Source organism: Dendrobates tinctorius, unplaced genomic scaffold, assembly GCF_039654945.1.
Source record: "Dendrobates tinctorius isolate UK_male_01 unplaced genomic scaffold, ASM3965494v1 ptg000020l, whole genome shotgun sequence".
In the NCBI taxonomy this organism is placed as follows: domain Eukaryota; kingdom Metazoa; phylum Chordata; class Amphibia; order Anura; family Dendrobatidae; genus Dendrobates; species Dendrobates tinctorius.
This window is the reverse complement of record NW_027361688.1, coordinates 27,847,441-27,873,949: the sequence shown is the minus strand read 5'-3', so window position 1 is coordinate 27,873,949 and position 26,509 is coordinate 27,847,441. Positions and strand designations below refer to the sequence as shown.

The following is a 26,509-nucleotide window of genomic DNA, read 5'->3' as shown; positions in this document are numbered from 1 at the left end:
TAATAGCCAGAAGAAATTTAGGTTGAACACCACCAACAGCAAACGTGTGTGCAAAGCGTTTCTCTCGTTTAGGACAGACAGAAATAATATGCGAGGCATCTCCACAGAAAAAACACAACTTATTACGCCTTCTGAACTCCTGACGCTGCTCTCTGGAGAAAACTCTATCATATTGGCTAGGTTCAGTCATTTGTTCAACAGGTGGCAACACCTCTCGTGCAGTCTTGCGTTCGCGCAAACGCCGATCAACCTGAATGGCTAATGACATAGAATCGTCAAGACCAGAGGGAACAGGAAATCCCACCATAGTATCTTTTACGGCTTCTGACAAACCCTTCCGAAAGAGAGCAGCCAAGGCATTATCATTCCAAGTAGTAAGTACCGCCCACTTTCGGAATTTTTGACAGTACAATTCTGCAGAATCTCGACCCTGATTCAATGCCAGCAGGGTCTTTTCAGCCTGATCAATGGCATTAGGTTCATCATACAACAAGCCCAAGGCTTGAAAAAATGCGTTCACATTAGTCAGAATAGGATCATCTGGTTTCAAAGAAAACGCCCAATCCTGGGGATCGCCACGCAGCAAAGAGATGACAATTTTAACCTGCTGCGCGGAGCTCCCTGACGAGTTAGGCTTCAAGGCAAAAAATAATTTACAATTATTTTTGAAATTCAAAAATTTAGACCGATCACCACAAAATACATCAGGTGTAGGAATCTTTGGTTCAGCAGCATGTGAATGAGCAAGGTAGGCGGAAATTCCCCGCACTTCCGCAGCGAGCTGCTCCACATGATCAGACAATTGCTTTATCTCCATTGAGAGAAAAAAAAATTCCCCCTACGGCCTCAGAGATATAGAGGAAAAAATATACACACTTTTTTTTTTTTTTTGCAATTCTTTCCTGCTATTGAGTACCCTAGGATCTGCGGTCAGGCGGGTGATTCTGTTATGATTGAGTAACCATAGGAGGCAGACACCAAAATAGAAGCTACGTCCAGAAAACCAGAGGAGCTGGCAACTATCCGATTGCAGACCCCTGAACCTATCAACACAACTAGCAGTAGCCGTGGGGGGTACCTACGGTGCCCTAGACCCCTCAAACACAGCCGGAGAACTATATAGCCTAAAGATAGAAAGGGAAATCTAAACTGCCCCAGAGCAGACCCCTAAAGTAAAAGGCAGCCCCCAACATATAATGACGGTGAAGCAAGATGAAAAAACACTGACACAGATAGAAAGATAGGCTGAGCAAACGTTGGGGCCCAATCTAATCTAAACAGGAAAGGAAAGCTGCTGTCTGCAATCGGCAAAAAACCCTATCAAAAACATAGGCCAGCAAGCTGAAATGGAAAAAGACCCTGAAGCAACTAAGCTTCAAAACTAAATCAGCACTCTGGTATTTTCAGGAGACAGAGCTAAGGAGTTCAGCTCACCCCAGCAGGGAATGGCTGAAATCCAGAAAAAACAAAGCAAAGCACAAATGCAAAAAGCAAGGAAGAAAACTTAGCTTTAGCAGAGCAGGAATTCAGACTGGACTCCAAGGATACCACAGAGAAATCACCCGCAGGGAGAATGGGCGTATGCAGCCTTATATCCAGTCTGTGACTCCACTCAGCCAGTCATCATCATTAATCTCAGGTGTCTGATAATCAGACTCACTACCTCTCCTTACCAGAAGAGGGAGTTCCTCGGGCCTCAGTGATGAAGGGGACATTGAACTCACAACAGTCTGGTTCTTCTTTGTGAATGACTCTCTGCCAGGGGCTGCTAGTCCTTAAACATGCTAGGTTCCTCCCCCTGTGTCAGAGGGTGGGCTAATAATCTCCACCCTTTAGCTCTCTGCAGAACTTATTCACAATATCTAAGAAAGGGGGTAACTTTCTACAGCAGGATCGGATCAGAACATGAGAGGTACCAGTGAATGCGGTTTGTTTTGCCTGTCGTGTGGAGGGCAAACATGGCCCCATTGGGTCACTGTGGAGGGCCAATCTCTATATCTCAGGAATCAGCGCCCTCACCGACTCGGGAGTCACACTGCCAGATGCGCGATTCCCTCAGGGTCACTCAGATATTTTCATGTGTCCATAACTCGAAAGATGAGTTCATAATCCATGATCCTAGGATGGAGCCGAAGCGACTGGTGTTATGAATGTGTCACCGAGGAGAAAAAAAGCAACACACGCTAAGTCTCAGAAAACCAGAGAGGTTGGTAACTATGCAGATTGCAGATCCCTGATCTTAACACAAAACTAGCTGTAGTCGTGGAGCGTGCCTACGATGGTCCTGGATGCCTCCTCACAACCGGAGAGCTAAATAAGCCTAAAGTAAGAAAAGAGGAAAACTAACTTCCCCAGAGCAGACCCCAAAGGAAAGACAGCCCCCCACATGTATTGACGGTGAATCAAGATGAAAACACAAACAAAGGCAGAAAAATAGGCTGAGCAAACGATGGGGCCAAACTAACTTGAAAGGACAGGAAAGGAAAGAAACTGTCTGCAATCTGCCAAAAAACCCTACCCAAAATAATGTCCAACACTTCTGATGACAAAATTAACCCTGAAGTCACTAGACTTCTCCCACTATATCAGCACTCTGAAATACTCTGAGACAGAGCAAAAAAGAGGCCAATCTAATAAAGGACAAAAAGGCAAATTGGCAAATACAGATAAATAAGAGTGGAAATTCAGCACAGCCCAGCCGGGCTGGCTGACCACACAAAAACTGAGTTGACCAACAAGAGCAAGTGTGAACATTAGCAAAAACAAAGTTAACTTGAGAAGACTGGAGCACAGCTGAAGTCCAAGACCTGAGAAGCAGACTGAATCACCAGCACCAGGATAGGGCGTCGGCTGTCTTATATCCAGTCTGATACTCCAGAGATCCAATCATTATCCTCCTCGTCTGGTGGCAGACCATTATCAATTAAACCAACCTCACTACCTCCTGTCACCACCAGAGGGAGAACGGAAGGAGAACTCCCAGCTGGTGGAGCAGAAAATGAGCTCATAACAGTACCCCCCCTTGAGGAGGGGTCACCGAACCCTCATCCACGCCACCAGGCCGATTACGATGGCCCGGTGAAAAGCACGAACCAATTTATTGGCATGAATATCTGAGGCAGAGACCCAAGAATTATCCTCCTGGCCATAACCCTTCCATTTGACCAAATACTGGAGTCTCCGTCTGACCAAACGAGAATCCAATATTTTCTCTACCTCATATTCCACATTGCCTTTAACCAAAACAGGGTCAGGAGGTGCCGCCACAGGAACTACTGGCTCAACAAACCTCTTCAACAGTGATTTGTGAAATACGGTATGGATTTTGAACGTAACTGGAAGAGCCAATCGAAAGGAAACAGGATTAAGAATCTCCAAAATCTTATAAGGTCCAATAAATCTTTGCTTAAATTTTGGAGATGCAACCTTCATAGGAATATTCTTAGACGACAACCAAGCCATATCACCCACTTTAAACCGGGGACCAACGCTCCTATGCCGGTTAGAAAAACGCTGGGCCTTTCCTGAGAGAGTGACAACTTATCCACCACTTGGTCCCATATCTGCTGCATTCTCACAACCACAGTGTCCACACCTGGGCAGAATGAAGATTCCACTTGTCCTGAAGAGAATCGAGGATGAAACCCATAATTACAGAAAAAGGGTGACATCAAAGTGGCAGAACTAGCTCTATTGTTCAGCGCAAATTCGGCCAAAGGCAAAAATGAGACCCAATCATCTTGATCAGCAGATATAAAACATCTTAAATAAGACTCCAGGGTCTGGTTTGTTCTCTCAGTCTGCCCATTGGTCTGGGGATGAAACGCGGAGAAGGATAACTGAATTCCCAGATTGGAAAAAAAGGCTTTCCAAAATCTGGAAACAAACTGGACCCCTCTATCGGACACAATGTTCTCAGGAATCCCGTGTAACCGAACCACCTGTTGTAAAAACAAGGGTACCAACTCAGCGGAAGATGGCAACTTTGGGAGTGGTACAAGATGGACCATCTTCACAAATCACCCAGATAACAGTCATTCTCTGAGACACAGGAAGATCAGAAATAAAATCCATTGAGATATGGGTCCATGACCTCTTGGGCACCAGGAGGGGCATCAGCAATCCACTAGAACGAGAACAGGGTTTAGACCGAGAACAAGTCCCGCAGGACTGTACAAAATTCCTGACATCACGAGATAAGGCAGGCTGCCAAAACGACCGACTCACCAAATCTCTGGTACTAAAAATACCTGGATGACCAGCCAATGCGGAGCAATGGACTTCAGACATCACTCTCTTTCTCCACTGGTCAGGAACATACAATCTTCCCATAGGGCAACGCTCAGGTTTATCCTCCTGAAATTCCTCCAGGGCGCGTCTCAAATCAGGCGAAATGGCAGAAAGAACTACCCCCTCACCTAGGATAGTAGTAGGCTCAGTCACATTAAGAGAATCAGCAAAGAAACTCATAGAAAGAGCGTCTGCCTTAACATTCTTAGTGCCCAGAAGAAAAGAGACCACAAAATTAAAACGCGTGAAAAACAAGGCCCATCTAGCCTGTCTAGGATTCAAGCGTTTAGCTGACTCCAGATAAATCAGATTCTTGTGATTGGTGAGGACCACAAATTGATGTCTAGCTCCCTCCAACCAATGTCTCCACTCCTCAAATGCCCATTTCATGGCCAACAATTCCCGATTCCCCACGTCATAGTTGCGTTCAGATGGGGAGAACTTTCGAGAAAAGAAGGCACAGGGATTCATCTTAGAAGTCACAGGGTCTTTTTGGGACAAAACAGCTCCTGCACCAATCTCAGAAGCGTCTACCTCCACTTGAAATGGAAGTGAGACATCAGGTTGCCGTAGAACTGGAGCTGAAGTAAATCTCCGCTTAAGCTCCAGAAATGCTGAGACAGCCTCAGGAGACCAATTCAGCACATCAGCTCCCTTCTTGGTCAGATCAGTCAGTGGTTTGACAATACTAGAAAAATTACCTATAAGTTTACGATAGAAATTAGCAAAACCCAAAAACTTCTGGAGAGCCTTCAAAGAAGTAGGCTGAACCCAATCATAAATTGCCTGTACCTTGGCCGGGTCCATTTCAATAGTCGATGGAGACAAGATAAATCCCAAAAATGAAATCCTCTGTACACCAAAGTGGCATTTCGATCCCTTAACAAACAGGGAATTCTCCCTCAAAATCCGGAACACAGTCCGGACATGTTCCACATGGGAATCCCAATCACTAGAAAAGATCAAAATATCATCCAGATAGATGATCAAAAACGTATCTACAAAGTCTCGAAAAATATCATTCATAAAGAACTGGAAGACAGAAGGGGCATTAGAGAGCCCAAAAGGCATCACCAGGTACTCAAAATGTCCCTCCGGAGTATTAAACGCTGTCTTCCCTTCATCCCCGTGCTTGATGCGAATAAGATTATACGCCCCCCCTGAGGTCAAGCTTAGTAAACCAGCAGGCACTTTTAACTCTGGAGAATAAATCAGACATCAGAGGTAACGGGTACTGATATTTAACCGTCATCTTGTTAAGGGAACGATAATCGATACACGGTCTTAATGAACCATCTTTCTTGGCCACAAAAAAAACCGCCTAAAGGTGACGAGGATGGCCTAATATGACCCTTCTCCAATGACTCCTTAATATAGGATCGCATAGCATCATGTTTGGGTACAGATAAGTTGAAAAGCCGACCCTTGGGAAATTTACACCCAGGCATCAACTCAATTGCACAGTCATAACTCCTATGAGGAGGTAAAGATGCAGACTTACTCTCACTAAATACATCAGAGAAATCAGCCAGATAATCAGGAATATCATGAGACTGAGGAGAGGTGGAGAAAACAGGAGTGTCCCTAAGAACACACTGACAACCCCAACTCACCACAGACACAGATTTCCAATCCAAAACTGGGTTATGAGTTTGCAACCAGGGGAAACCCAGAACAATTGTATCATGCAAATTATGCAGCACCAAAAATTTACAATTTTCTTGGTGGTTTGGGGCAACTTGCATTATCACCTGGGTCCAAAACTGAGGTTTATTCTCTGCCAAAGGAGTGGCATCAATACCCCTCAAAAGAATAGGCGTCTGCAGAGGCATCATGGACAAACCACAACGTTTAGCAAAGTCCAAATCCATCAGATTCAAAGCTGCTCCTGAATCCACAAAAGCCTTAGTGGAAAACGTGGACAAGGAGCAGATCAAAGTAATTGCCAAAGGAACTTAGGTTGTACACTGCCCACAGCAAATGTGTGTGCAAAACGTTTCTCTCATTTAGGGCAGACAGAAATAGTATGAGAGGCGTCTCCACAGAAAAAACACAGCTTATTATGCCTTCTAAACTCCTGACGTTGCGCCCTAGACAACACCCCATCACATTGCATAGGTTCAGACATTTGTTCAAAAGGTGGCAGTGCCTCCCATGTAGTTTTACGTTCACGTAAACGCCGATCAACTTGAATGGCTAATGACATAGAATTATCCAGACTAGAGGGAACAGGAAATCCCAACATAACATCTTTTATGTTTTCTGATAAACCTTTCCGAAAGAGAGCTGCCAGTGCACTATCATTCCATGTAGTAAGGACCGCCCACTTTCGGAATTTTTGACAATATAACTCTGCAGGATCCTGACCCTGGTTTAATGCCAACAGGGTTCTCTCAGCTTGATCAACAGCATTAGGTTCATCATACAACAACCCCAAGGCTTGAAAAAATGCCTCCACATTAGTCAGAATAGGATTTTCAGGTGTCAGAGAAAAAGCCCAATCCTGGGGATCGCCGCGCAGCAAGGAGATGACAATTTTAACCTGCTGCACGGAGCTCCCCAATGAGTTAGGCTTCAAGGCAAGAAATAATTTACAATTATTTATTTCTCCCTTTTTTTTTCTAAACAATTTTTTCCTGCTTTTGAGTACCCTAGAATCTGCGGTATGGCTGGTGATTCTGCTATGAATGGGTCACCGAGGAGAAAAAATGCAACACACGCTAAGACTCAGAAAACCAGAGAGGTTGGTAACTATGCAGATTTCAGATCCCTGATCTTAACACACAACTAGCAGTAGTCGTGGAGCCTGTCTACGATGGTCCTGGACGCCTCATCACAACCGGAGAGCTAAATAAGCCTAAAGTAAGAAAAGAGGAAAACTAACTTCCCCAGAGCAGACCCCAAAGGAAAGACAGCCCCCCATATGTATTGACAGTGAAGCAAGATGAAAACACAAACAAAGGCAGAAAAATAGGCTGAGCAAACGATGGGGTCAAACTAACTTGAAAGGACAGGAAAGGAAAGAAACTGTCTGCAATCTGCTAAAAAACCCTACCCAAAATAATGTCCAACACTTCTGATAACAAAACCCTGAAGTCACTAGACTTCTCCCACTATATCAGCACTCTGAAATATTCTGAGACAGAGCAAAAAAAGAGGCCAATCTAACAAAGGACAAAAAGCCAAATTGGCAAATACAGATAAATAAGAGTGAAAATTCAGCACAGCCCAGCCGGGCTGGCTGACCACACAAAAACTGAGTTGACCAACAAGAGCAAGTGTGAACATTAGCAAAAACAAAGTTAACTTGAGAAGACTGGAGCACAGCTGAAGTCCAAGACCTGAGAAGCAGACTGAATCACCAGCACCAGGATAGGGCGTCGGCTGTCTTATATCCAGTCTGATACTCCAGAGATCCAATCATTATCCTCCTCGTCTGGTGGCAGACCATTACCAATTAAACCAACCTCACTACCTCCTGTCACCACCAGAAGGAGAACGGAAGGAGAACTCCCAGCTGGTGGAGCAGAAAATGAGCTCATAACAGACTGGTAAACACAATGGATGGGTATTCCTGTGTCTGGCTGACAGGTACATTCTAATTAAAGCCCTCAGGCATTTCCCTGCCTCATGCTGGTGTGGCTCCTTGCCTAAGCTTTGAAGTTCTGTTTTGGGCCTTATCTCATTATCATACTTATTGGCCTTGCTAATTAGCATTGGAACACTAAATCCTGCTTTATTCACTATGCATACAGCACCTGGGGGGTATAGGAGCAGTTAGCTGCATGTAATTCTTGAACTCAGACCAAAATGGATGCCAAGCTCAGACATGAGGCCCCATATCTAAGATGGCTGCTGCTCCTTCATCACACCCCCCCACAACTTTAGCCAAATAACCCCCAGTTTTCAGTGCCTAACTATTATTATAAAGTAAATTAAGGTTGACAAGCTTAAGTAATAAGAATTGATGTTTTTGGCATTAAAATGGGCACTGTAGGTGTGTTTCCTGTCCTCCACTCACTGCCGACTTTTCTTCCCCATTGACTTGCATTGGGTTTCGTGTTTCAGTTGGCCTTCGACTTTTCACTATAATCGGCCGATTTCGTTCGACCCGACTTTTGAGAAAGTCGGGTTTCATGAAACCCGACTCGACCCGAAAAAAGGCAAAGTCGCTCATCCCTAGTCATACCGTCTGTTCAGCATGGATGGCCTGAGGACAGGGAAGAAGAAGAGGAGGACACCTTGATCAATCGTCCTCTTGGTGAGGACACGGAAGGCTTGCCTGTTACCAGTCAGGTACGAATTCCTGACTTTATGTTGTGCTGCCTTTCCCGTGACCCTCGTATTGTCATAATATTGGGTAACAGTCATTACTGGCTAGTGACACTTTTATTCTCTTGTTCCAGAGGCAGACAGGTTTACCAAAATGGTGCAGTACCAGAGGGCCATTGTTGCAGAATTATTCAAAAAATTCCCATCTCAAAACGCTGGCAGCAGAGATAACAGTTTGTTGGCCAACCAAGGAGGACAGGCAAGAGAGACACAACTCCAATCCAGCAGAGGCAAGGGAACACTGTCAAAGTTCTGGGATAGCTTTTTAAGACCCTCCCATCGCCCTGGCACTGAGGTGCGGGGTAATCTCACAAGGAATGCAATGTTTTCTAAGATGCTGAGAGAGTACCTTGCTGACCGTACCAACGTCCTCCGTGATTCCTCTGTGCATTTTAATTATTGGGTATCTAAGCTGAACTGGCTCTCACGTATTTTACGTGGCATGAACGTGTTTTCACGTGGCATGAACTGGCTCTCTATGCCTTGGAGGTCCTGGCCTGCCCTGCCTCTAGCGTTTTGTCAGAGCGGGTTTTTAGTGCCGCTGGTGGAATTATCACAGATAAGCGCATTCGCCTTTCAACGGAAAATGCAGACAGGCTGACTCTTATAAAAATGAACAAGGGATGGATTGGGCCTGACTTCTCAACACCACCAAATGATGACAGTGAAATATAAACTCCAATGTAGTGTCTTTTTTAGGGAGGTGTATTCCCATGCACCTCTTCACAATCAAACATGGGTATACGCTTCCTGATTTTGGCTATTTGGTGTCCTCCTCCTTATCCTCACCCTCACCGTCCACCACCACTCGAACACCATCATTGTAGATTGTAAGCTCTCACAAGCAGGGTCTCCTTATTTTGATTTAATTATTGTATTGTTAACCTTGTTACTTACGACTTATGTTTGGAGTTATTAAACTGTAAAGCGCTGCGGAATATGTTGGCAGATTATTATTATTATTATTAACACCAGGGTGAACATATTCCGTCATGCTCCAGCCACTCTATTTTTGTCAATGGTGTTATGATGCCCGTCTCCAAAATACAAGAAATATGTACACCCCCAAGGGGAAATGTTTGCCAGCCCATACACTAAGGGTATGGGCATTCCAAGTCTGGGAGACCCGCTCCTAGAAATTGAGCCTATTTTTAATCAGGCCTTCCTCCACGTCTCATAATCCACCACCACTAGATCAAAAGGGTTAACGTGTTCCATGCAGCTACAGTCAGTGTCGAATTATTAACAAGGGTCGGTGGGTATGCTGTACGTAAAATACTTGTTCTGAAAAAGGTTGAGGTATACCCCACAGGGGAAATGTTTGACAGCCCATACACTAAGTGTGTGGGCATTACAAGTCTATGAGACCCGCTCTTGGAAATTGGGCCTATTTTTTAATCAAGCCTTCCTCCACGTCTCATCATCCACCGCCACTAGATCAACAGGGTTAACGTGTTCCATGCTGCTACAGCCAGTGTCGAATTATTTACAAGGGTCGGTGGTATGCTGTGTGTAAAATACTGGTTCTGAAGAAGGTTGAGTTGTACCCCACAGGAGAAATGTTTGCCAGCCCATATGGGCTTTACAAGTGTAGGAGACCCGCTCCTTTTTAATGGAACATTTTTGGTTAAGAGGCCCTCCTCCATGTTTCTTACAAGAGGGGATTGTGGTTATTTGGGTACATATCACTTGGTAGCAGGGCAGGCCTTGCAGTCAATGCATAAGAACACAGAATGGGAGTACAAAATGAATAATGTGTAGTGTTTTTTCCTGTGGCCATCCAGTACCTGGGTTCAAAGGCTTATTGGGTTGCAGATGACTTGGCAGCAGCGCAGGCCTTGCAGTCGATGCATAAGAAAAAAGTATGGCAGTACAAAATGAATAATTTGAAGTGGATTTTCTGTGCCCTTCCAGTACCTGGGATCAAAGGCATATTGGGGTGCAGATGACTTGGCAGCAGGGCAGGCCTTGCTGTCAATGCATAAGGAAACAGTATGGCATGACCAACTGAAAAATGTGAAGTGGATTTCCCTGTGCCCATCCAGTATGTGGGTTAAAAGGCATATTGGGGTGCATATGACTTGGCAGTGACGCGCCCGAGGGGCTGTGGGATACTCTGTACCGGGCCCATTAACTTCAATGGGAAATGACACTGTGGCATTGACCCAGTCCGTGGCCCCAGACGGTCTTGTAAAAGGGGAAGAATGGAATGGGGATAACGTTTATGTAGTGATTCGTGACGCCAGTTGGAGTGTTCGACTGTAGTATAGCCGGCACTGCAGATGATCCCTGGGGGAGTAGATGGTGATGGCAGTGCAGATGTTAAACCCTCTCCAACCAGGGCAGACCCCCAGAGATTGTGATGAAAGTGGAAGGTACGGAGTAATAAGGCAGGAGACAAGGAAAGTCACTTTATAATTTACTGTAGTTCAGGTGCAGTTCAGAGGAGTAATTACAACTCTCACCAGATTACAGTCTTCTCTGGAGAATGGGAGTTATCCTCTCTGCTGTGACTCAGTGTAACTTCCTGCTATTCTAATTCCTTCTGGGACCAAGGCTTCCCAGAGTTTGGAACTTGCAGTATCGCCTCTACTCACTGTGTATTTCTCCTTTGGCAACTTGCAGCATGGATCCTGTGTGTGAGCAGCTCAAGTTCCCACTTGCACTATCCTTTACTGATCCTAGTTTGCTGCAGTTTTCTCATGGAAAAACAAGATGCTGTTGGTTGTATAATCCCACACAGTCTCTCAGCTTACCACCCTGCTCTGAAAGCATGGATGGTCTAGGGGCTGACACCCTGATGCTTCTTAGCTCTCACTCCTGGATTGAGCACATGTCTAATCATGGCTTCCAAGATGTTCTTCCTCCTTCTTCACCCTGAAAACAACAACTCGGCCCCTCCCCCTCCCAATTAGGGCATGTCTGCAAATCTCTAAGCTTCAGACAAGTAAGGGAGTGAGGTCAATTATGTGTGTGTGTTGTGGTCTCTAGCAGAGAAAGCATAACTCCCATTGCTTAAAAAACACATACAAAACAATACATATTTAACCCTTTTGTGGTGGCAAAGACACAGGGCGCCACAGTAGCAGGGCAGGCTTTTCAGTCAATGCCTAAGAAAAGAGTTTGGGATTATGAAATGAATAATATGAAGTGTAGTTTCCGGTGACCATCCAGTATGTGGCTTGAAAAGCTTATTGCGGTGCATGTAACTTTGGGGAAAGCCAGGCCTTGTATTCAGTGCAACATTTTTTCTGGAATCCCTCCAGTACCTCTTGTGAAAGGGGTATTGTGGTGCGTCATAATTCTTGGCAGCCCATCCACTCACTGCATAGGCAATAACAGTTAAGGAGACCCACTGTTTAATAATGGCCCTTTAAGAAGATTAATGCCGCCTGATACCCCGGTTAAAATAAGGCTCTGTGACTTTAAGAGTCCCTCCTTCATAAATGAAACAACATGTGTCTGCTTATGTGTCACACACCACATGGCCAGCTAGGGTTGTTAAATGTTACAATGACATTTCCAAGTAGATGCATTTGTTTTGGTTGAAAGCAATGTTAAAGGTGAAAAACCCTGTGTCTGAACATAGCCCAAGTGGGGGAGGAACATTTTGGTCTGGGGTTAATTATTTTGCTTTGTAGACAAGTCATTATCCTGGAAAGGATGTACCTTAACATTTTTCCCAGCAAAATCCGTTTTGGTTTCGTTTTTGTATGTTTGTGGTGCGCCGGTAAAAATTTCATGAAACTCTGACAACATTGTTTAAAACTGTGAACAAGGAGTCAGAAATGCTTCCAGAGGCGATCCCCATGATGTCCCCGTGTCATTTGAGCAGTGCTTCCATAATTTTCAGACGTTTGTAGACCTTAAAAGGACCCCCGGGGGGGATCACGGTGAAAATTCTTCGGTCTCCCATAGACTTACATTGGGCTCATTGTTCTGTCTGAGTACCCAAGTATTCCAATTTGCTCGACCCTAGCAACGAGCACCCAAGCATTTTAGTGCTTGTTCATCACTAGCCGGGAGCGGTCTGTGACCCCTCCTGGCACTTAGTGCCGGGTCTCAGCTGTGAGAATCAGTTGAAACCCAGCCGCGATAAGCCACACACCACCCGTGTGCGCGGCGATGACATACTATCCCGTCCATGGTCAGACAGGCCCAGGGCACATGAACAGGATAGTATGTCAGATTTCAGAGAGAGGTTAAAGATTATTTAATAGAGATGAGACAATTCAACTCCTATTCTGCAAAAATTCATATTCACCAGAATACAGATTTTTTTTTTTCAATTTTCTCCTTGTAAATAGAGCAATATGGTGAGTTCCACCATTTTGTTGAACCATAGATGGCAAAAGTTTATTTTGCTATCTCTTGTTGCAACCATCGTCTGTCTATTTCACCCTGGTTTGGAACATCCAGCTCAGTCTGGCCTCTGTGAGCCATACCGTTACAGTGCCAATTGCCAGTGGCATGCCTCCTCAGAGACAATAACTATGTTAGGCGTCGGGTTCCTGTCGCTGCACAGCGGGAATCCCGAGCCTTACTTCCGGCGGTCTCCCATTCCTCTCCAGCCGCAGAGGAGGTTGCACAGCAAACTCGTCGGTCCCGGCGCTCTGCCCAGACCAGCTCCATGGGTTTGCTTGCTGCTGCCACCTCTGGCACAGCTATGGCAATGCATGCTGCTCAGCAGCGAGATTCTCCAGGGACTAAGTCCTCATGTCGGACCACTGAGCATGCCCGTGGAGTGATCTCCCATTGGAGATCGAAGGTCACGTGCTCAAGTCCTGCTCGTGTTCTGATTGGCCCATCCGAGAAGCCAGGAAGGTCCCAGACGCTCGTGGCTATAAAAGGTTCGCATGGCCGCTCGGCCATGTGCTAGGATAGACTGTATGTTCAGACTATAAGGAGTGAGTGGTGTATGCACGTATGAATGTCTCTGGTGACTGACTCATTATGAAACCCCTACCCTTGGTACGCATGTGTTGTGCAGCCTAGCCTGCTAGCGCCCAGGCTTAGGCGTAGGTAGGTCAGAGTTTGAGTCAGGCATTAGTCATCAGTGACTCGGCACACCTCAGTGCCCGGGCTCCACACTCCATAGCCAGCGTCTATAGCGGCGCTCATGGCAGCGATACTACGCGCTCAGTGGTCCTAGAAGGACTCTAACCCCGTGTCCTTGGGGTAGAGTTCTGTGGCCGCTTGCTGTGAGTTCTGTGGCCGCTTGCTGTGCGCTCTTTGGCTGGGCTCTGTGAGTTAAACAGACTCCGGCATCCACGTTCAGCGACTGCGCGGCTCTGTGAATTAACAGAGTCCGCTCCTGTTCACATTGGGTGATGTAACCCACGTGTGACTGTTTTTACGCTGCTCTATTCTTCCGTCATTTTCTAGCAGCAGTGTACCATCTCTGCACGGAGGACCCCGGGCTGCGAACGCACCTACTACTACTTTATAATTTGGTGTGTTCCGCCAGCCCTAACAAACTATACCTTGGGTAATGCAAGTCATAACATTCTTATGTCATCATGTGCGTCAAGACGGTAACATATACATTGATGTTAAAGTCCTGGTCAAGCTGGAAGTCCCATCTCCATTATAAAACAGGACAAAGATGATGGGCACGATTAAAGAGCAACATTAAATTTGTATTAGATAAGTTTGTTAGAAAACACAAATATAATCTGCCATGTGTTTAACTACTACATAAAATATTCCCACCTCATATTATTGTATATATTCTGATGTATTGTAAAGATCCATAGAAGCTCAGATACACTGCTACATATTTTTTACTGACTTCTTTATTAACTACATTCAAGCTGGGTGCGCGCTGTGATTATGAACCACGCAATAGGGTGTAACCATGCTTCAGACTGACCTTGCAAAGGGGTATAACCACGCACCAGACTGGCGTATGTGCAGACTAACAGCAAACATAAATACCTGGTGTACCTCTCTTGCCACTCCTACCTTGTGTATGAAAAAGCTCTATCGTTAATACTGTTTGGCTAGAGCTACCCGATAGCGCTATCCATGAAGAAAGTGAACGGGTAGAGCTATCCCATAGTTCTATTTCTAAAGGAAATGAACGGGTAGAGCTATCCGATAGCGCTATCCCTCAATGTTGCTGAGCGTAAGCTATTTCACATGGTTGAGCGCACTTGGGATCTGCCCCCAAGGCCCTGCCCATGCCCAATGTTTGGTCCGTAGACCGCGGCTAGGAGTTAGTCCCGCTTTTGTGTAATAATAATGATGATGAGGGGCACTTGATTCACGAAGAGTGGACCTTCAGCACTCAGGAGAGGAAAAACCTCCAGTGGAGGAAACCTCTAGGGCACCATGGCTGAAAGTCTGCACTTCCCTTAAGCTGTAGATGTTCATTGATGAGAACAGAGACCGAGCCCGGAATCTGCCTTGTTGTGCAGTAGGAAACCCACTTGTTCAGTGAGTGCGTCTAGCTGCGGAAAATCCAGTAATGTCATATCCAATGGTGGAGAACAGAGACCGAGCCCGGAATCTGCCTTGTTGTGCAGTAGGACACACCCACTTGTTCAGTGAGTGCGTCTAGCTGCGGAAAGTCCAGTAATGTCATATCCAATAGTGGAGAACAGAGACCGAGCCCGGAATCTGCCTCGTTGTGCAGTAGGAAACCCACTTGTTCAGTGAGTGCGTCTAGCTGCAGAAAGTCCAGTAATGTTGTATCCAGTGGTGGAGAACAGAGACCAAGCCTGGAATCTGCCTTGTTGTGCAGTAGGACACACCCACTTGTTCAGTGAGTGCGTCTAGCTGCGGAAAGTCCAGTAATGTCATATCCAATAGTGGAGAACAGAGACCGAGCCCGGAATCTGCCTTGTTGTGCAGTAGGAAACCCACTTGTTCAGTGAGTGCGTCTAGCTGCAGAAAGTCCAGTAATGTCGTATCCAGTGGTGGAGAACAGAGACTAAGCCTGGAATCTGCCTCTTTTTGCTGATGTAAAGTTGTTGTCTCCAGCTGGATCCCATGTTCATTGTGGGTTCACAGCGAGACCGTACTCTGCCTCACCTGCAATATAAATGTCACAAAATTAGCAAAACAGTAAAGATTAATACATGTACAAGCAGACAGATTATAATGACAGGGGCGACAGAAGACATTTACTTGTCATCCTTTAACTATAGATTATAATACTGTACTATATAATACATAATGGGTATTATTTAATGTCTATGTTCAGGTATGTTCTGCATCCTATCAGTGCTGTTATATGAATAATAGCACCCTGCCTATTATTTTAGGATCTTCTGTGTTTAGACCACAGCTTACTAGCAATCCCTCCCTCATGGTATATACAGCACTGCACCTCATTAATAATCTTTATAATAATCTTTATTTTTATATAGCGCTAACAAATTCCGCAGCGCTTTACAGTTTTGCACACATTAGCATCGCTGTCCCTGAAGGCTCACAATCTAAATTCCCTATCAGTATGTCATTCCTATAGCCCCATAAAAAAGCTGTGATTGACGGTGAAACAAGTGTCAGGGTTAAGTGGTGGAGTGGCAGTTTTGGAATTATAGCATGCTTAATTGTACTTGGTACTGACTTGAGTTTTTATTATTGGTTTTCTGTATTACTAAGGCTTAGTTATTAGTACAAGTATTTGCTTATGGCATCTGGTAGTACATTGGATATAGAGCACTTTTTCTTCTGCCATCAGCTCTTTTGATTTTTTACATTTGCACTTTAAGTCAGTATTGCTATGTATAAAATGTGATCGTGATTAAATATTCATCTGTTTGTTCTTGCCATGACCACCCACTGTAGTTTGTGTTTTTTATTTGTAGTCATATACTCATCCAATATTGTTATGTATTGTGATTTATTAAAGATAATTTATATTATTCTTTATTGTATTTGTGATTTGAGAATGACAACTCCCTTTCTCCTGCAGTCCAGCATTTCTTGGCTCACAGACTTCTGATATAGCTTGCATAAAAAAAAGTAACGCATCGATATTTAGGCCATTGGTGCCCAATTCCTAATTATTTAGCCTATTTCCTGTTAAAACTAATACATAACATAGATCATAAAAAATAATAAATGCGCTAAGCAGCTTCCGGGTTGTAACAACTTCCATCCAGTTGTAACTGGTGACGTCACAGAACACCTCTTGCCATGTTAACCTCAACACACCACTCCTCAACCCACACTCCTCTCACCTTTCACCATCTCCACTCACGTCCACTCACTTTCACTCCACATACGACCCTTTCTCTCACTCCGTCTCTCATTCTCACGCCGTCATCGTCGCTGCTCCACCATCCCCGACATCTTCCGCCGGCGCCATCCTGGATCCAGACGTTGTCCATGCCAGCAACATGTTCTTGTGGCGACGCCATCCTGAGTATCGTGAAATCCGGCAATACTCAAGATGGCTTCGACGCAAGAACATGTCGCTGACGTGGATGAAGTCGGGATCCAAAATGGCGTCGGCAAAATCTCACAAGATTTCGCCGACACCATTTTGGATCCCGACATTGTCCACGCCAGAACATGTCGCCGGCGTGGACAACGTCTGGATCCAGGATAGCGCCGGCGGAAGAAGATGTCGGGGATCGTGGAGCAGCGGCGATGACGGCGTGAGTATGAGAGACGGAGTGAGAGAAAGGGTCGTATGTGGAGTGAAAGATGGGGGGGACGTGAGTGGAGATGGTGAAAGGTGAGAGGAGTGTGTGTTGAGGAGGTGTGTGTTGAGGGTTAACATGGCAAGAGGTGTGTCACTATCCTCCCGATGCGATAGCATCTGGCCTTAATCTAGTAAAATATATTTATAAAGCTCTAAGGCTGCGTGCACACGCTGCGGATTCCGCTGCGGATTAATCCGCACGGATTTTGCAAAAACCGCAGATAATCCGCAGGTCCAAAGACCTGCGGATTATCTGCGGTTTTGCCTGCGGTTTGGTCCTGCGGATTCACTATCTCCACAATGGTGGAGATAGGAACCCGCAGCGGTTTCCGCAGAAAGAATTGACATGCAATTCTTTCTGCGGATTCAAAACCGCAGCAAATCCGCGCGGTTTTTTCCGCAGCGTCGGCACAGCGTTTTTTTTTTCCCATTCAAATGAATGGTACTGTACACCGCAGCTAAAACTGCTGCGTGTCCGCAGCGGCCAAAACCGCTGCGGAAACGCAGCGGAATCCGCAGCGTGTGCACGCAGCCTAAAACCTTACATTCGGTTTTTGTTGGCATAGGCCAGAAGTTCCTGAAAAACAAACTTCATGACGACTTTATATTTCTCTCTGTCTTTGTCCAGGACAAGATGTTTCTCAAAATTTTGAGGAGGCGGAGGAGTAGACAAAGGAGGAGTCAGAGGAGGAGGCGGAATAAGTCCTCTGCCCTCTTGTTTTGTAAATGATAGTGTATAAATAATTAGTTGTTTATTAATGGACATTGATTCTACTCTGTCGCTCTGAGATTGAGGGCCAGGAAATTTTAAGAAATTGCTTGAATTGCAGTTCAATAATATATTGCTTAGGATGGCAGATTTTTAGTTTATGCAAGTTATGCAGATTAGAACAGATTATATTTATGGTAGTAAGCATTCTTCTTATCAACATGGAAAAAAAGGAACTTACTGTCCGAGGCGACGAGCACAGTCTAAATCGTCACGGTGACGATTACATAATGGGGTCCAGGCGTGGAGATGTCGGTGTTTTCGAGGACATCTCTGTTTTCGGCAGTGGGTCCATGAGCATCTTCCTCATTTCAATATTTGTTTTATCCAAATATTCTCCTGTAAGGTGTAACACTCAAATTAACATTACTAAAATAAAAGCTTCTTTGTTAAAGAATATCAATATATCAATATTACTGGTTTTAAAATCGCTAAATTGTGAAGTATGGAAACAGAAGGATCAAACAACCATTTATCTCCTTGTAGAGATTTTTTATTAGGCTGCTGTTTTTCTATTAAGCATATGTTAGAAAAGCCTGAGAACTTACTGTCAGAGATGGTCACATCCTCATCTGGGTGCTTATTGATGATTACATATCCGGGACCAAAAATAGAAATTTTGTTGTTTTCGAGGACATCTTTGTTTTCGACATTGCGTCCAATAATTATTTCATCCCAGTTTTCTCCTGTAAGGTGTAACATTGAAATTAACATTTTTACAGTCAAAGCTTCTGAGTTTGATAATCAATATTAAAGGTAATCTGTCGGTAGGTTTTTGCTATGTAAGCTGGAGACAGCCTGCTGTAGGGGTGAAAACACAGATTTGAATGATGCCTCCCTTATCAAGCTCTATCCTGTTGTTTACCTTTAATGGTTGCTTTAGCACCAGGAGCTTAGTATTGCTGGGACTCAGGAGCACATGCCTCCTGGCCCGGCAACGCCCCCTCCTGTGATAAGCAGCTCACTGTCTATGGACGGAGCCTGGTGTGGGCGGGGGAAGATTTCTCAACTCTGCTTCATTGCTAAATCTAAAAGCTCTGATTGTGTGAGAATGGCTGCACCCAGTAATCCAAGTTATAAATTGTTGGATTCAGCTTCTCTTTGCCTACATCAGGCTGCTCTCAGATGAGGTAGCAGAAACCTGGTGACAGATTATATCCGCTAAATTGTAAAGTATGAAAATAGAAGCATCAAACAACCAGCTATCTACTTTGAGTTTTTTTATTATACTGTTTTTTTTTCTATTAAATATATGTTATAAAAGCCTAGAACTTACTGTCAGAGGAGATGATCACATCCTCATCTAGGTCGATACTGATATTTACATAACTGGGGTCAGACTTAGAGATGTTGTTTAACTCTCTTTTCAGCCATGGGTCCAGAGTTGAAGAAAATCCCCAATTATAATAAATTTGTAATTGTTACTCCCGTAGTACTGATGAAATCACAGATATGGAAATCAGAGACGCACGTGACTTTTTTTCTCTTACACAATATTGATCCCCAACGATATCACAGTTGTGACCTCATGGCAGGGAGCATCGTATGTCCACACAGGTGATGTCACGATGTACCTGAGATACCTTTAGCCACTAATAATAAAGCAGCTTCATCCATTTTTATGTGTTTCTTAATACTACTAGTTTTGTCTCTAAATCACTGATTACACAAGATTCAGGGCCGTACTGGTTCACCGGAGAACCGGAGGATTCTCAGGTGGGCCCAGGCACTGACACCTGCTGGCATACTGACCAGGAGCTGCCTAGGGCCTCCACTGCTCCAGGGGACCCCAGCGAGTGGTTATGGTGCCCCTGAGTGAAGGGGGACCGCCTTGTGCCTGCGGAGTAGCAGCTGGAGATAGGAACCTGTCCCTGCTGCTAAAGAGAAATGAATATTCACGTCTCCCCATGCCCCCATGGGTGTGGAGAGGAGTGAATACCATTTTACTTTAACAGGCAGGCAGTATTAGCAGCAGGCTGCAGCTAACACTGCCCGCATGTAAAGCCCCACCACCACCGATCCACTCTCTCACACACACATAAAGCATCACACCGCACTGCACCACATACACACATGCATGCAGACAGACACACAGCACACTAACGTCTCCGCAAGTTCCCCGCACATATCCTGGCATCCTGCTTTCTGCCTGGCACTTCCTGTGTGAGACAACGCAGCTGGATGATGTCATCATTCAGCGTGCGGCTGTTTCAGACAGAAAACTGCCGGTGAGAAAGTGGCTGTCGGGATGTGCTGCGGGGAACTTGCGGAGAGGTGAGTGTGCCGTGTGTCTGTCTGCGTGCATGTGTGTGTGTTTGTGTGTAATTCGGTGCAGTGCTTTGTGTTTGAGTATGAGAGAGTGGTGTGCTGTGTGTGTATGAGTGAGAGTGGTGCTGTGTGTGTATTGGAGATTGGCAATGATAGGGTGGTGGGGAAGGATCATGGGGGTGGTGGGAAGAAGGCAATGATGGAGGTGGTGAAATGGGCAATGATGGGGTGGTGAGGATAAGGCAATGATGGAGGTGGCGATGAGGACAATGATGGGAGTGGAGGGGGAGAACAATGAAGGAGGTGGAGAGGGGCTGCACTATACTCTGAGGGGGGCTGTATTATTCTTTATGTGGGGGCTACATTATATTCTGTGGGGGGACTGCATTATTCTCTAAGGGGACTACATTATATTCTGGGGATACAGTATACTCAATGATGGTGGTGGGGGGAGGCAATGACGGAGGTGTTGAAATTGTCAATAATGGGTGTTGTGGGGGAGAAAACAATGATGGTTGTGGTGTAAAGGACAATGATGGTAGTGCTGGAAAGGACAATGGTCGTTGTGCGGGAGGAGGCAATGATTGAGGTGGTGGAATGGGCAATGATGGGGGTGGAGGGGGAGAATAATGATGGAGGTGCATTATACTCTGTGAGGGGGCTGCATTATTCTTTATGAGGAGGCTACAATATAAATTCTGTGGGGGACTGCATTATTCTCTCAGGGAACTACATCATACTATATGAGAGGGCAGCATTATGCCCTATGAGGGGGCTGTATTATATTTTGTGGTGGTGCTGTATTATACTATATGAGAGGGGCTGCAGTATACCCTATGAGGGGGCTACATTATATTCTATGGTAGGAACTGCATTATACCTTATGAGGGGGTTGCATTATATTTTGTGGGGTGCTGCATAATATTCTATGAGGTGGACTGCATTATATTCTATGAGAGGGGGCTGCATTATATTCTATGAGGGGGGCTGCATTATATTCCATGTGGGAGGCTACTTTATATTCTATGAGGGAGGCTACATTATATTCTATGAGAGGGCTACCCCAAACCCTGCTACATAATTAAGACATCTACTACCTTACATTATATCCTGATATTAGCGTGTTTAGCGTGATATTGGTGGTCTTGTATTTATTGCTATGTAGCTGCATAGTGGGCCCCAAGAATAATTTTCTCTGGTGGGCCCAAGGTGCTCCAGTCCGACGCTGACAGGATTCATGCTGGAAGATGACTATCACCAGGCAGCAAGAAGTAAATGCAATAAGCATGGAACAATTGGAGAACTAAAGGATCAGAGGATTTTCTGATCAGTCCTGATTACACAGATAGCGTGGCCTTTATATCAGTAGGTCCCGTGGTGCTGACTTCCCCTTTAAGTCCATTACCATATATCAGTGGTCACACTCTGTTTCACATATAAGCTCATTGGGGTAATCAATATAAATCTTGCACTGCCAAGAGATCCCGCTATAATGACCTCACACAGCCGTTATTTTTTTTTAGAATATGGGTGAAAAGAGACTATCTAAAAGTATCATAGTCTCTTAAAAAAATTAGAAAATCAAATAGTTTTTTTTGTTTGGCGGACATGCGTAGGGCATCATGAAGATGAGTGTGATCAAAGGAAAAAGGCTGACGATACAGTACAGTATAAAAATAGGGGAGCAAACCACAAGATCTACCTCTGTGTATAGGGTGGAATCACCTACACGCTTCTTTCAGAGACTATTTATATTAGGCAGATGTTTTCTGCTAAAAAAAATCATAAATACATGAAAACTTACTGTTAGTGGAGATGATCATATTCTCATCTGGATCTATATCGATGACCACATAATCAGGGCCAGAAGAAGAGTTATCGGTGTTTGTACACACATCTCTCTTTTCGGCCATTGGTCCATGAGGAGCATCGTCACTGACGTTAGAGTTGTCATCCTCTTGTTCTTCTGAAACATAGAACATTGACATCAGCATCATTAAAATAAAAGCTTCTATACGTTTGTTACAAATATTAAAATGACAAACGTATTATCATCTCTAAATGGTACTATTAATTACGAAAAATAGAATGGCCAAATCCTCCGGGTATCATTCATGTATGACACTGGCGGACACAAACCAAAAAGGGCCCCTGTGCAAGAATAGTATAAAGGCCCTTTACAGTCCAATAGCTCATCATAATGCAAAATTTCACCTACTTTGTAGGCGGTAATGGCCCCCCTTACCTCTTGGGCCCCAGTGGTTGCATCAATGATATGTCTGCCCTTGATGTATGGGGTTATTCACCAACATGTTCCTTTTAGAGATTTTTTATTTTAACTAGGCAGTTTTTTTTCTGTTAAACATATGAAAATCTGAGAACTTACCATCAGAGGAGACGATCACATTCTCATCTGGGTCTATATCGATGGCCGTATAACCAGGGCCAGATGAAGAGTTATCAGTGTTTCTGACGACATCTGTCTTTGTGGCCGTCAGTCCATGAGGAGCATAATCACCTGGATCATCTGTAACACAGAACATTGACATTAGCATTGATAAAATAAAAGCTTCAATATGTTTCAGCATGCACAAGAGATAAATCGAGCACGCCAAAACCGCTGCAAAAAACACACAAAAAAGCATCAAAAACGCTACAAAATGCAAGAAACAAAACAAGGAAAACAGATTTTGTTTCTGCAGCTTCTTTCCTGCCAAGAGATCAAGTTTTGCTGCCGAAAAAAAACGCCTAGTGTGACCGTACTCTGAAACAGATTTCATGTATTGAAAGAAGCTAATCAGAATATGACTAGAGTAATTATTCAGCTTTAAAATGCGGACTGCGATTCTCCGGTGGTCTCATGCACTGACACCTGCTGGCATACTGGCCAGCAGCTGCCTAGGGCCCCCACTCGTCAAGGGGCACCCAGCCAGCGGCTTTAGGGCCCCTGAGTGAAGGGGGCCGCCCTGAGCCTGCGGGGCAGCAGCTGGAGACAGGAACCTGTCCCTGCTGCTAAAGAGAAATGAATATTCACGTCAACCCATGCCCCCATGGGCGTGGAGAGGAGTGAATACCATTTTACTTTAATAGTAAGCAGCGCTAGCCGCAGGCTGCAGTTAGCACTGCCTGCATGTAAAACCCCACCACCACTGCTCCACTCTCTCACACTCACACACAAAGCATCGCACCGCACTGCACCACATACACACACGCACGCAGACACACAGCACACTCACCTCTCCGCAAGTTCCCCGCACACATCCCGGCATCCTGCTTCCTGTCTGAGACAACGCAGCTGGATGTCATCATTCAGCATGCAGCTGTTTCAGACAGAAAGCTGCCGGCAAAGAAGTGGCTGCTGGGATGTGCTGCGGGGAACTTGCAGAGAGGTGAGTGTGCTGTGTGTCTGTGTGCATGCGTGTGTGTTTGTGTGTATGCGGTGTGGTGCTTTGTGTGTGAGTATGAGAGAGAGTAGTGCTATGTGTGTGTATTGGAGATGTGTGTATTGGAGATTGGCAATGATAGGGTGGTGGGGAAGGAGGCAAAGATAGAGGTGGTGAAATGGGCAATGATGGGGGTGGTGCGGGAGAAGGCAATGATGGAGGTGGCGATGAGGACAATGATGGAGGTGGAGAGGGGCTGAATTATGCTCTGAGGGGGCTGTATTCTTTATGTGGGGGCTACATTGTTTTCTGTGGGGGGACTGCATTATTCTGTCAGGGAACTACATTATATTCTGGGAGGGCTACAGTATACTCTATGGGGGCTGCATTATATTCTGTGGTGGGGCTGCATTATTCTCTCAGGGGACTACATCATACTATATGATGGGGCAGCATTATGCCCTATGAGGGGGCTACAGTATACTCTGGGGGGCCGCATTATTCTATTTGAGAGGGCTGCAGTATACCCTATGAGGGTGCTACATTATATTTTATGGTAGGAATTGCATTATACCTTATGAGGGGGTTACATTATATTTTGTGGGGTGCAACATTATATTCTATGAGCTGGGCTGCATTATATTCTATGAAGGGGGCTGCATTATATTCTATGAGGGGGGCTGCATTATATTCTATGAGGGAGGCTACATTATATTCCATGAGGGAGGCTACATTATATTCTATGAGGGAGGCTACATTATATTCTATGAGAGGGCTACCCTAAACCCTGCTACATGTACTACCTTATATTATACCCTGATATTAGCGTGTTTTACCACACAATTGGTGGTCTTGTATTTATTTCTATGTAGCTACATAGTGGGCCTCAAGAATGATTTTCTCTGGTGGGCCCAAGGTACTCCAGTCCGACGCTGATAATGTCAGATTAGTGAGGCTGTACGTACCGTAAGGATCAGCCCTATTCTCTGTATCTTCTCTCCAGCATTTCTTCTCTATCAGAAGTCTATAAAATGATAAAACAGAAGTCATGTAGCAAATTGTAAAGTAAAGTCTATCTGTGTTCTGCAGAATGTTATGAAGACATTTATTTTTCGTCGTCTATTTTGTCTCTCCCGATCTGCAGTCATTTTTGTGATCTATGACAATCAGCATTTTTTTCAATTATACAGAAAAGTCCATTGTGCTCGGACCGGTCAGAGCCAGTTTATGACCCACTAAACATCTTCTCTAGATGATTCCCTTTCCTGAATCGTGTGATGACCTAAAGATGGGATGTTTCTTCTATAGACTCCCGTGTAGCCCACAAATCAGTATAAGACTTACCCACAGATGATGATGATGGTACAGACGACACAGGAGACGAATCCAAGGAAGAAGTAGACGGCAGGATGTAGAATAACCATAATGAAGTATTCTATTGGAAGAAAAGAATAGATGTCAGATATTTGGAGCTTCTAATACAGACATTATACTTTGCACCTCATTTACGTAACCAGACCTAGGATCATTCCTATGAGTAAGGGGACACATACACAACACATAGCTGTCGGCCCATGGTTCAGCTGATCTGTTCAGCCGGCAGATATTTCTCCTGACTCCTCCATACACAGGAGCGCTAAGTCTGCCGATCGCACCTGTGTTCTATGTAAGAAAGCCGCTGGCAGATTCCTCTGGCGACGGCTTATTTAGCTGGGAACAAAAAGATCAACACTTGGACTGTCGGCAGAGCTGCTGATATTGGGGAATTGGTCTGTCACTGGTCTCATGTGGGAGCCTGAACTCTAAGACTGAACAGATCAGGAAAATAGTAAATCCCAACAAGTTGGAGAAACTCAATCCAAGGACCAGAGCTATCACTGACAAAGGCTACAAAAAAACAGCACCAATACATAGCCACCCAAGAACGGAAGAGAGGCAGGAAAAGTTAACCCCTCCATGACCAGGCCGGGGAAAGAAAAGCAAGAAGCAAACCCCGACCTGGATCATGACATTACCATAAATTTGTAATTATTTTCCCCCAAAGTATTGATGAAGTCACACATATGAAGATCAGAGATACACGTGACTTCTTTATCGCTTACAGGGGATCTCCATTCAAGCTTACAATTTGTTTGAGCCTGGAATAGGGAATACATGATGGGAGAAGGCTCCGGGATTACAAGTGACACATGAAGAATCCTCCAAAAAATGTACCATGTAACTTACTAACAATAACCCCATATTGGATAAATATCTGGGAAAACACTTACCTCCAGGGGCCAAAGCCCCGGAATGCTGGCGGCGGATGTTGATAGGAGCGCCTTGTACAAATCTTATTAGCTCAGTCACAATCAGAAGAAATCAAAACAGCAGATTATCCCGGAGGAATATCGCTAAGTGTGTAACACACAGTGAGTCTTTCCAGACAAAGCCTCTTCCTGCAGTGTCACTCCGTATAACCCCTCAGTCCGTGAGGTCACAATGGTGATCTCATTGTGACATCACAGAGGAGCGGAAAACGAATGATGTCATAATGGTGATCTCACTGTGACATGACGAGCAGCGGAACACGAATGTTGTCACATACCTGTAACCATTAAAGATCAAGCAGCTGCATCCATTTATATGTGTTTCTTAATATTACTAGTTTTGTCTCTAGATCACTGATGAGAATAAAGCATTACACAGGAATACGCCCATCCTCAGGGGCAAGTAGTAAATGCAATAGTCAGGGAATAACTGGAGAACTGAAGGATCAGAGGACTTTCTGATTGGTCCTGATTACCCCTATAAATGTGGCCTTTATAT

General features: G+C 44.9%; 2 long non-coding RNA genes across 2 annotated transcripts in view; one reads left to right on the top strand and one right to left on the bottom strand.

Annotated features, from left to right (window-relative positions):
- LOC141083578 (uncharacterized) overlaps positions 1 to 26,509 on the top strand; it is an 80,933-nt gene that overhangs the window by 33,865 nt on the left and 20,559 nt on the right. The gene's annotated exons all lie outside the window — the stretch shown is intronic.
- On the bottom strand, positions 14,088 to 19,109 carry LOC141083577 (uncharacterized). The gene is made up of 3 exons (XR_012230756.1): positions 18,599 to 19,109; positions 18,232 to 18,389; positions 14,088 to 15,657 (listed from the first exon to the last, which is right to left on the bottom strand). It is a non-coding gene; the product is annotated as an uncharacterized lncRNA (long non-coding RNA).